General features: G+C 44.6%; 1 protein-coding gene across 5 annotated transcripts in view; it reads right to left on the bottom strand.

The window, feature by feature from the left end:
* LOC143784344 (endoribonuclease YbeY-like) overlaps positions 1 to 12,882 on the bottom strand; it is a 48,276-nt gene that overhangs the window by 25,984 nt on the left and 9,410 nt on the right. For 2 of the 5 annotated variants that reach the window (XM_077272532.1, XM_077272533.1), the window contains one exon: positions 11,941 to 12,057. The exons of the other annotated variants lie outside the window; for them this stretch is intronic. The gene's annotated coding sequence lies outside the window, so the exon portion shown is untranslated. The remainder of the gene's footprint in view (positions 1 to 11,940; positions 12,058 to 12,882) is intronic. 5 annotated transcript variants of the gene reach the window in all.

Genomic DNA, 12,882 nt, shown 5'->3' with positions numbered 1-12,882 from the left:
CTGTTGCATTCTCCTGCCTCAAGTTCCTGTTCAGCTAAGTTGAATTTTGTTTCTAGTTTATGCTATTTCTTGTCCAGCTTGCTGCAATGTGACTCTCTGTAGCTGGAAGCTCTTGTGGACTGAAATTGCCACTCCAGTGGCATGAGTTGTCACTGGAGTTTTAAAGTAATTTCAGGATGGTGTTTTTGAGTAGTGTTTTGAAGTTGACCGTGAAGTAACTCTTTCCTATCCTTCTGCTATCTAGAAAGCGGACCTCACTGTGCTAAATCTGCTGTTCATCCTACGTATGTCTTTTCCTCTTAACTCACCGTCAATATCTGTGGGGGGCCGCTATCTCCTTTTGGGGTTCATCTCTGGAGGTAAGGCAGGCCTGTATATTCCTCTGATAGGGGTAGTTAGATCTCCGGCTGGCGCGTGGTGTCTAGGGCATCGTAGGAACACCCCTCGGCTACTTCCAGTGTTGTGTCAGGTTCAGGTCACGGTCAACTTTAGTTTCCATCACCCGAGAGCTAGTCCGTTTTGTTATTTTTATTCCCCTGCCATTGGGGTAATCATGACAAAGACCGGCAGCTCCACTTTCAGCCACCAGAGGGAACCCACGGTCAGAACTCACAGAAATACCATTCCTGACCACAGGAGGGAGTTCGAGAACAGAGTTCACAACAGGTCACCAGAGGAGCGGGGTTTCAAAGCAAGAAACAATCTACAATTATTTTTTGAAATTCAGAAACTTAGATCTATCCCCAGAAAACAAATCAGGAATTGGAATTCTAGGCTCTAGCATCGGATTCCGAACCACATAATCTTGAATGCTCTGCACCCTTGCAGCGAGTTAATCCACACAAGAGGACAGACCCTGAATGTCCATATCTACACCTGAGTCCTGAACCACCCAGAGGTTAAGGGGAAAAGAAAGACAAAACACGCTGCAGAGAAAAAAAAATGGTCTCAGAACTTCTCTTATCCCTCTATTGAGATGCATTAACACTTTGTTGGCCAGCTGTACTGTTATGGACCTGGTGATTAGGAGCACCCGGAATGGCCTGATGGTTAAACAACAAGACAGGACAAGCTCTGGGAAGTGGGAGCTCTGCTGACCGCAAACCCTAATCCTATCACACACAATAGAAATAGCCGTGGAGCGTACCTAACTCTGCCTAGATGCCTCTTCACAGCCTAAGAGCTAACTACCCCTAAAGATAGGAAATAAAGCCTTACTGTTATGGACCTGATGGTTAGGAGCACTTGGAATGATCTGATAGTCAAACTGCAAAAATATAGCGAGCTCTGGGAAGTGGGAGCTCTGCAGACCGCAACCCTAATCCTATTATCACACACACTAGAATTAGCCGTGGATCGTACCTGACTCTGCCTAGACGACTCTTCACAGCCTGAGAGGTAACTACCCCTAAAGAGAAATATAGCCTCACCTTTCCTCAGAGAAATTCCCCAAAGGAAAAGGGCAGCCCCCCACATATATTGACTGTGAGTTAAGAGGAAGGCACAAACACAGGAATGAGACAGGTTTCAGCAAAAGAGGCCAGACTTACTAAATAGACAGAAGATAGATAAAGGGATCATTGCAGTCAGCACAAAAAAACTACAAAAAGCTATGCAGAGTGAGCAAAAAACCCCCGCACCAACTCACGGTGCGGTGGTGCCACTCTGCAACCCAGAGCTTCCCGCTAGTGAGACAATATCATGATAACCAGCTGGACAGAAACTTAGCAGGTACTCAGAAAATATATTCAGCACACAAATGAACAACAAATGAGCTTAGCAGGGACTTAGCTTCTGCTGAAGTAGACAGGTCATCAGGAGATCCAAGTGAGATCTGAACCAGTACTGATACATTGACAGCTGGCATCAAGTAACGATCTGAGCAGAGTTAAATAGAGGAACCAGCCCAGTCCTAAACGATGCAGCTGAGGAAGCCACTTCAAGACCAGCAGCTCCACTTTCAGCCACCAGAGGGAACCCACGGACAGAACTCACAGAAATACCATTCCTGACCACAGGAGGGAGTTCGAGAACAGAGTTCACAACAGTACCCCCCCCCCTTGAGGAGGGGTCACCGAACCCTCACCAGAACCCCCCGGCCGATCAGGACGAGCCAAATGAAAGGCACGAACCAAATCGGCAGCATGGACATCGGAGGCAAGAACCCAGGAATTATCCTCCTGACCATAGCCCTTCCATTTGACCGGATACTGAAGTTTCCGTCTCGAGATACGAGAATCTAAAATCATCTCCACCACATACTCCAATTCTCCCTCGACCAACACCGGAGCAGGAGGGTCAACGGAAGGAACCATAGGCGCCATATATTTCTGCAACAACGACCTATGGAACACATTATGGATGGCAAAAGAAGCTGGAAGGTCCAAACGAAATGACACAGGATTGAGGATTTCAGAAATCTTATAAGGCCCAATAAAACGAGGCTTAAACTTAGGAGAAGAAACCTTCATAGGAACATAACGAGATGACAACCAAACCAGATCCCCAACACGAAGTCGAGGACCAACACGGCGACGGCGGTTAGCGAAACGTTGAGCCTTCTCCTGTGACAATGTCAAATTGTCCACTACATGAGTCCAAATTTGCTGCAACCTGTCCACCACAGAATCCACACCAGGACAGTCCGAAGGCTCAACCTGCTCTGAAGAGAAACGAGGATGGAAACCAGAATTACAATAAAAAGGTGAAACCAAAGTAGCCGAACTGGCCCGATTATTAAGGGCGAACTCAGCCAATGGCAAGAAGGTCACCCAATCATCCTGATCAGCAGAAACAAAGCATCTCAGATAGGTCTCCAAAGTCTGATTGGTTCGTTCAGTTTGGCCATTTGTCTGAGGATGGAAAGCAGAAGAAAAAGACAAATCAATGCCCATCTTAGCACAAAAGAACCGCCAAAACCTCTAAACAAACTGGGAACCTCTGTCCGACACAATGTTCTCTGGAATGCCATGCAAATGAACCACATGCTGGAAAAACAACGGAACCAAATCGGAGGATGAAGGCAACTTAGGCAAGGGTACCAAATGGACCATCTTAGAGAAGCGATCACAAACCACCCATATGACCGACATCCTTTGAGAGACAGGGAGATCTGAAATAAAATCCATGGAAACATGCATCCAGGGCCTCTTCGGGACCGGCAAGGGCAAAAGTAACCCACTGGCACGAGAACAGCAGGGCTTCGCCCGAGCACAAGTCCCACAGGACTGCACAAAAGCACGCACATCCCGTGACAAGGAAGGCCACCAAAAGGACCTAGCCACCAAATCTCTGGTACCAAAAATTCCAGGATGACCAGCCAACACCGAACAATGAACCTCCGAGATAACCCTACTAGTCCATCTATCAGGGACAAACAGTCTCTCTGCAGGACAGCGGTCAGGTCTATCTGCCTGAAACTCCTGTAGAACCCGCCGCAAATCAGGGGAGATGGCAGACAAAATTACCCCCTCTTTGAGAATACCAGCCGGCTCAGAAACTCCCGGAGAATCAGGCACAAAACTCCTTGAAAGGGCATCAGCCTTCACATTCTTAGAACCCGGAAGGTATAAAACCACAAAATCGAAATGAAAGAAAAACAGTGACCATCGAGCCTGTCTAGGGTTCAACCGCTTGGCAGACTCGAGATAAGTCAGATTCTTGTGATCCATCAAGACCACCACGCGATGCTTGGCGCCCTCAAGCCAATGTCGCCACTCCTCGAATGCCCACCTCATGGCCAACAACTCCCGATTGCCAACATCATAATTACGCTCAGCAGGCAAAAACTTTCTAGAAAAGAAAGCACATGGCTTCATCACAGAGCCATCAGAACTTCTCTGAGACAAAACAGCCCCTGCTCCAATCTCAGAAGCATCAACCTCGACCTGAAAAGGGAGCGAAACATCTGGCTGACACAACACAGGGGCCGAAGAAAAACGACGCTTCAGCTCCTGAAACGCCTCAACAGCCGCAGAGGACCAGTTCACCACATCCGCACCTTTCTTGGTCAAATCAGTCAGTGGTTTGACAACACTAGAAAAATTAGCGATAAAGCGATGGTAAAAATTCGCAAAGCCCAGGAATTTCTGAAGGCTCTTTACAGATGTAGGCTGGGTCCAATCATAAATGGCCTGGACTTTAACTGGATCCATCTCGATAGTAGAAGGGGAAAAAATGAAGCCCAAAAAAGAAACCTTCTGAACTCCGAAGAGACACTTAGACCCCTTCACAAACAAGGAATTAGCACGAAGGACTTGGAACACCATTCTGACCTGCTTCACATGAGACTCCCAATCATCCGAAAAGACCAAAATATCATCCAAATATACTATCATGAATCTATCCAGATACTTTCGGAAGATGTCATGCATAAAGGACTGGAATACAGATGGCGCATTAGAAAGCCCGAATGGCATCACCAGATACTCAAAATGGCCCTCGGGCGTATTAAACACGGTTTTCCATTCATTGCCCCGCTTAATACGCACAAGATTATACGCTCCTCGAAGATCTATCTTAGTAAACCAACTAGCCCCCTTAATCCGAGCAAACAAATCAGACAAAAGAGGCAAAGGGTACTGAAATTTGACCGTGATTTTATTAAGAAGGCGGTAATCTATACAAGGTCTCAGAGAACCATCCCTCTTGGCCACAAAAAAGAACCCTGCTCCTAACGGTGATGACGACGGGCGAATATGCCCCTTCTCCAAGGACTCCTTTATATAGCTCCGCATAGCGGCGTGTTCTGGCACAGATAAATTGAAAAGTCGGCCTTTAGGAAACTTACTTCCAGGAATCAAATAAATAGCACAATCACAGTCCCTATGAGGAGGCAGGGCACTGGACTTGGGCTCATCAAATACATCCTGGTAATCCGACAAAAACTCAGGTACTTCAGAAGGAGTGGAAGAAGAAATTGACAACGCTGGAACATCACCATGGGCCCCTTGACAACCCCAACTGGACACAGACATTGATTTCCAGTCCAATACTGGATTATGGACCTGTAGCCATGGCAAATCCAACACGACCACATCATGCAAATTATGCAACACCAAAAAGCGAATATCTTCCCGATGTGCAGGAGCCATGCACATGGTCAACTGGGTCCAGTACTGAGGCTTATTATTGGCCAAAGGCGTAGCATCAATTCCCCTTAATGGAATAGGATGCTGCAAGGGCTCCAAGAAAAAACCACAGCGCCTGGCATACTCTAAGTCCATCAAATTCAGGGCTGCGCCTGAATCCACAAACGCCATAACAGAGTAGGATGACAAAGAGCAAATCAAAGTAACGGACAAAAGAAATTTAGGCTGTATAGTACCAATGGTGACAGACCTAGCGGACCGCTTAGTGCGCTTAGGACAATCAGAAATAGCATGAGTGGAGTCACCACAGTAAAAACACAGCCCATTCTGATGTCTGTGTTCTTGCCGTTCAGCTCTGGTCAAAGTCCTATCACATTGCATAGGCTCAGGCATCTGCTCAGAGGACACCGCCATATGGTGCACAACTTTCCGCTCCCGCAAACGCCGATCGATCTGAATAGCCAAGGACATTGATTCAGTCAGACCAGCAGGCGTGGGGAACCCCACCATAACATCCTTAAGGCCCGCAGAAAGACCCTTTCTGAAAATTGCTGCCAGGGCACACTCATTCCATTGAGTAAGCACAGACCACTTTCTAAAGTTCTGACAATACATTTCAGCATCATCCTGACCCTGACATAGAGCCAGCAAGATTTTCTCTGCTTGATCCACAGAATTTTGTTCGTCATAGAGCAATCCAAGCGCCAGAAAAAACGCATCTACATTAAGCAATGCAGGATCTCCTGGCGCAAGGGAAAATGCCCAGTCTTGAGGGTCATCACGCAACAAGGAAATAATGATTTTTACTTGCTGACTAGGGTCACCAGAGGAGCGAGGTTTCAGAGCAAGAAACAGTTTACAATTATTCTTGAAATTCAGAAACTTAGATCTAACCCCAGAAAACAAATCAGGAATTGGGATTTTAGGCTCTAACATAGGATTCTGAACTACATAATCCTGAATGCTTTGTACACTTGCAGTGAGATGATCCACACAAGAGGACAGACCTTGAATGTCCATATCTACACCTGAGTCCTGAACCACCCAGAGGTTTAGGGGAAAAGAAAGGCAAAACACACTGCAGAAAAAAAAAATGGTCTCAGAACTTCTCTTATCCCTCTATTGAGATGCATTAACAGTATGTGGCCAGCTGTACTGTTATGGACCTGGTGGTTAGGAGCACCTGGAATGACCTGATAGTCAAAGTGCCAGAATAGAGCGAGCTCTGGGAAGTGGGAGCTCTGCTGACCGCAACCCTAATCCTATTATCACACACACTAGAATTAGCCGTGGATCGTGCCTGACTCTGCCTAGACGACTCTTCACAGCCTGAGAGGTAACTACCCCTAAAGAAAAATATAGCCTCATCTTGCCTCAGAGAAATTCCCCAAAGGAAAAAGGCAGCCCCCCACATATATTGACTGTGAGTTAAGAGGAAGGCACAAACACAGGAATGAGACAGGTTTCAGCAAAGGAGGCCAGACTTACTAAATAGACAGAAGATAGATAAAGGGATCTTTGCGGTCAGCACAAAAAACTACAAAAAGCCACGCAGAGTGAGCAAAAAAAACCCCGCACCGACTCACGGTGCGGTGGTGCCACTCTGTAACCCAGAGCTTCCCGCTAGCGAGACAATATCATGATAACCAGCTGGACAGAAACTTAGCAGGTACTCAGAAATATATTCAGCACACAAATGAACAACAAATGAGCTTAGCAGGGACTTAGCTTCTGCTGAAGTAGACAGGTCATCAGGAGATCCAAGTGAGATCTGAACCAGTACTGATACATTGACAGTTGGCATCAAATAACGATCTGAGCAGAGTTAAATAGAGGAACCAGCCCAGTCCTAAACAATGCAGCTGAGGAAGCCACTTCAAGACCAGCAGCTCCACTTTCAGCCACCAGAGGGAACCCATGGACAGAACTCACAGAAATACCATTCCTGACCACAGGAGGGAGTTCGAGAACAGAGTTCACAACACCTTACCTTGCCTCAGAGAAATTCCCCAAAGGAAAAGGCAGCCCCCCACAAATATTGACTGTGAGTTAAGAGGAAAGTCACAAACACAGGAATGAAACAGGTTTCAGCAAAGGAGGCCAGTCTTACTAAATAGACAGAAGATAGAAAAGGGATCTTTGCGGTCAGCACAAAAAAACTACAAAAAAAACACGCAGAGTGTGCAAAAAGACCCCCGCACCGACTCACGGTGCGGAGGTGCCACTCTGCACCCCAGAGCGTCCAGCTAGCAAGGCAACATCATGATAGCAAGCTGGACTAGAACTTAGCAAGTACTAAGAAATATATTCAGTACACAATGAACAACAAATGAACTAGCAGGGACTTAGCTTCTGCTGGAGTAGACAGGTCATCAGAAAGATCCAAGAGAGATCTGAACCAGTACTGAGACATTGACAGATGGAATCAAGTAACGATCTGAGTGGAGTTAAATAGAGAAGCCAGCCTAGCCCTAAACGAGGGCAGCTGAGGAAGTAACTTTAAGAACCAGCAGCTCCACTAACAGCCACCAGAGGGAGTCCACAGACAGAACTCACCAAAGTACCATTCATGACCACAGGAGGGAGTTCGAGAACGGAATTCACAACAGTAATTGCCGCCATCAGCCTGCAGGATCTAAAAGAGGGAAAGTATATAATTATAGTATAAACTAAAATTCTGCTATAAGGCCCTTCCGCAGTCACAGACGGCTGACAACAGAGAGCAATAGATGACAGCCGGGCACTCCTAGCCTGATACAAGAGGAGATTGTATTTTTCTGAGCAGATATCAAGGACAAGGTTCCTTCATTCTGTTTGGCTGATAACAGAGAACAATAGAAGTACAGCAAATAGAGGTATGATAAGGCTCCGGGGCTTTGGACACCGCACAGATAAGGTTCCATACACATTATACTGATGTCCCGCTGAACTCCCCAATATCGACAGTTTTTGCCGATGGTCTAATCTGTATGGGGGCGACTGATGGTTGGAGAGATGGCGAGCGGACATTGATTTATTTTTGCTCTTTTAGGCGCCTTGCACCCGCAGCACTGTGATTGCTCGCACTGTACAGAATAAAGGAGGACGTGCTGCACCAATACCGCGTGCGTCGCCCCTTCTCCCCTCCATGTATACATCGATCTGAGAGAATTTTATTTTTCACCTTTTTAACCCCCTTAACCCCTGGAGGTATTTTCGTTTTTGTGTTTTTGTTTTTCGCTCCCCTCCTTCCCAGAGCCATAACCTTTTTAATTTTCCGTCAATATGGCCATGTGAGGGCTTATTTTTTGCGGGGCGAGTTGTACTTTTGAAAGACATTGGTTTTACCATGTTGTGTATCAGAAAACGGGAAAAAAATCCAAGTGCGGTGAAATTGCAAAGAAAGTGCAATCCCACACTGTTTTTTTGTTTGGCTTTTTTGCTAGGTTCACCAAATGCTAAAACTGACCTGCCATTATGATTCTCCAGGTCATTACAAGTTCATAGACACCAAACATGTCTAGCTTATTTTTTATAAAACACCTATAAATATGAAACGACAACCAAAGATTTTTGACTAAAATATAAATTTTATCTACTATATAATTGTCTAAGGGTACTTCCGTCTGTCTGTCTGTCTGTCGCGGTTATTCGTTCGCTGATTGGTCTCGCCAGCTGCCTGTCATGGCTGCCGCGACCAATCAGCGACGCGCACAGTCCGGAAAAAAATGGCCGCTCCTTACTTCCCGCACTCACTGCCCGGCGCCCGCATACACCCCTCCGGTCACCGCTCACACAGGGTTAATGCCGGCGGTAACGGACCGCGTTATGCCGCGGGTAACGCACTCCGTTACTGCCGCTATTAACCCTGTGTGTCCCCAACTTTGTACTATTGACGCTGCCTATGCGGCATCAATAGTACAAAATGTAATGTTAAAAATAATAAATAAAAAAAAAAACCTGCTATACTCACCCTCTGTAGTCCGCTGAGCCACTCGCGCAGCCCGCCATCTTCCATTGCAGGTTGCGGTGGCAAAGATGGTATGGCAGAATGATCTGCCATGACGTCACGGTCATGTGACCGCGATGTCATCACAAGTCCTGCGCGCCTGCGTGGAAAGGACCTGCCGTGAGGTCACGGTCATGTGACCGCTACACGGTCATATGACCTCGACGTCATCACAGGTCCTGCGCTCAGACCAACCCTAGGACCGGAAGCTGCCGTGGACTACAAAGGGCCCTTGGAAAGGTGAGTATATGTTTATTTTTTATTTTTTAACCTGTGACAAACGTGGCTGGGCAATATACTACATAGCTGGGCAATATACTACGTGGCTCTGTGCTGTATACTACTTCGCTGGGCAATATACTACGTGACTGGCCAATATACTACGTGGCTCTGTGCTGTATACTACGTGGCTGGGTAATATATTACGTAATTGGGCAATATACTACGGCGCTGAGCAATATACTACGTGGCTGGGCAATATACTACTTCGCTGGGCAATATACTACGTGACTGGCCAATATACTACGTGGCTCTGTGCTGTATACTACGTCGCTGGGCAATATATTACGTAATTGGGCAATATACTACGGCGCTGAGCAATATACTACGTGGCTGGGCAATATACTACGTCGCTGGGCAATATACTACGTCGCTGGGCAATATACTACGTAACTGGGCAATATACTACGTCGCTGGGCAATATACTACGTGACTTGGCAATATACTACGTGGCTCTGTGCTGTATATTACGTCACTGGGCAATATACTAAGTGACTGGGCAATATACTACGTAAGTGGGCAATATACTACGTCGCTGGGCAATATACTACGTAACTGGGCAATATACTACGTCGCTGGGCAATATACTACGTGACTTGGCAATATACTACGTGGCTCTGTGCTGTATATTACGTCACTCGGCAATATACTACGTGAGTGGGCAATATACTACGTCGCTGGGCAATATACTACGTGGCTGGGCAATATACTACGTGACTGGACAATATACTACGTGGCTCTGTGCTGTATACTACGTAGCTGGGCAATATATTACGTAATTGGGCAATATACTACGTCGCTGAGCAATATACTACGTCGCTGGGCAATATACTACGTGACTTGGCAATATACTACGTAACTGGGCAATATACTACGTGACTGGGCAATTTACTATAGCTGGGCAATATACTACGTCACTGGGCAATATACTACGTGGCTCTGTGCTGTATACTACGTCACTGGGCAATATACTACGTGACTGGGCAATATACTACGTAACTGGGCAATATACTACGTGACTGGGCAATTTACTATAGCTGGGCAATATACTACGTCACTGGGCAATATACTACGTGGCTCTGTGCTGTATACTACGTCACTGGGCAATATACTACGTAACTGGGCAATATACTACATCGCTGGGCAATATACTACGTGGCTGGGCAATATACTACGTCGCTGGGCAATATACTACGTGACTTGGCAATATACTACGTGGCTCTGTGCTGTATACTACGTGACTGGGCAATATACTACGTGACTGGGCAATATACTACGTGGCTGGGCAATATACTACGTCACTGGGCAATATAGTACGTGACTGGGCAATATACTATGTGGCTGGGCAATATACTACGTCACTGGGCAATATACTACCTGGCTGGGCAATATACTACGTGGCTGGGCAATATACTAAATACTACATGGCTGGGCAATATACTACGTGGCTGGGCAATATACTACATGGCTGGGCAATATACTACATGGCTGGGCAATATACTACATCGCTGGGCAATATACTACATGGCTGGGCAATATACTACATGACTGGGCAATATACTACATGACTGGGCAATATACTACATGACTGGGCAATATACTACGTCGCTGGGCAATATACTACGTGGCTGGGCAATATACTACATCGCTGGGCAATATACTACATGACTGGGCAATATACTACATGACTGGGCAATATACTACGTCGCTGGGCAATATACTACGTCGCTGGGCAATATACTACATCGCTGGGCAATATACTACATGACTGGGCAATATACTACATGACTGGGCAATATACTATGTCGCTGGGCAATATACTACATGGCTGGGCAATATACTACGTCACTGGGCAATATACTACGTGGCTGGGCAATATACTACGTCGCTGGGCAATATACTACATGGCTGGGCAATATACTACGTCGCTGGGCAATATACTATGTGACTGGGCAATATACTACGTCGCTGGGCAATATACTACGTGGACATGCATATTCTAGAATATCCAATGCGTTAGAATCGGGCCACCATCTAGTTATAGACATAATGATAACAATATTACAATAAAAGAAAGGACCACCAGGTGGCAATAGAGTGCAGATTATCATTAAAGGGTATAGTAAATCATATAAAACAATAAATTTCTAGGGTAAACAAAAATCATACCATGGACATATAAATCTCAACGTAAAAAAGTACATTAATTAAAGTTGAGGTATATTTCATTTCATTGCACTGTTCTCATTTCATATTATATTACATATAACAAGATAGAGAATAAAAAATAAAATGAACGTTGTGCATGCATCCAAATTAATACTACAGGTGTACCAAATGAATTATATTGCACTACGTGTTCATGATTCAATATAAAGTGCATATATGGGGTAAGTACCCAATTTAAAGTGAACACTGTGCATTTATTAAAAATATATAAATAAATAATAGGCCCTCAAATAAATACCATAACATCCCATTCACAATGAACATAAATGAGGGGAATAAATAAACAAATGAGACCTAATAATTATAAGGTGCACCAAACATAATCATATGAAATGTTACCATGGTCAAACATACCCTAATGATAAGCCCGCACGGCCCAACGCGCGTTTCGCTTCAGCTTTGACGAGGGAGACCAGAGCGAGGAAACTTGATGATCATGCGCTTTATCTACATGCTATAGAAGCGATCAGCCTGCAAAAAATGATTGTCCCATAGTGGGACAAAGTAAAAAAGTTGGAAAAAAAATGTAATTGTAAAAATATAAAAAAAATAAAAAATCAAAACTAATAAAAAAATCAATATATATTTTATCACTAAATAAATATTTGAATGAAAAAATCTAAACAATAAAAAATACACATATTTGATATCGCCGCATCCGCAATGACCCAACCTATAAAACTGTCCAAATACTTAACCCCTTTAGTGAACACCATAAAAAAAAACGCTTTATCATCATACCGCCGAACTAAAAGTGGAATAACACGCGATCAAAAAGATGGATATAAATTCCCATGGGACCACTGAAAATGTCATCTTGTCCCGCAAAAAATAAGCCCCCATATAGCTCCATCAGCGAAAAAATAAAGTTATAGTCCTCAGAATAAAGCGACGCAAAATTTTTTTCTATAAAATAGTTTTGATTATATAAAAGCGCCAAAACATAAAAAAATTATATAAATGAGTTATCGCTGTAATCATACTGACCCGAAGAATAAAACTGTTTTATAAATGTTACCAAACGTGGAACGGTATCAACACCTCCCAAAAAAGGAAATTCATGAATAGCTGGTTTTTGCTCATTCTACCTTCAAAAATCGGAATAGAAAGCGATCAAAAAATGTCACGTGCCCGAAAATGTCACCAATAAAAAGTCAGTTCGCCCCGCAAAAAACAAGACCTCACATGACTCTGTGGACCAAAATATGGAAAAATTATAGCTCTCAAAATGTGGAGAAACAAAAAACATTTATTTTATTTTTAATATTAATTTTAATATTTTAGCGTGTGACAGCT

This window comes from Ranitomeya variabilis, chromosome 7 (genome assembly GCF_051348905.1).
Source record: "Ranitomeya variabilis isolate aRanVar5 chromosome 7, aRanVar5.hap1, whole genome shotgun sequence".
NCBI classification, from domain to species: domain Eukaryota; kingdom Metazoa; phylum Chordata; class Amphibia; order Anura; family Dendrobatidae; genus Ranitomeya; species Ranitomeya variabilis.
This window is presented reverse-complemented; position numbering and strand designations above follow the sequence as displayed.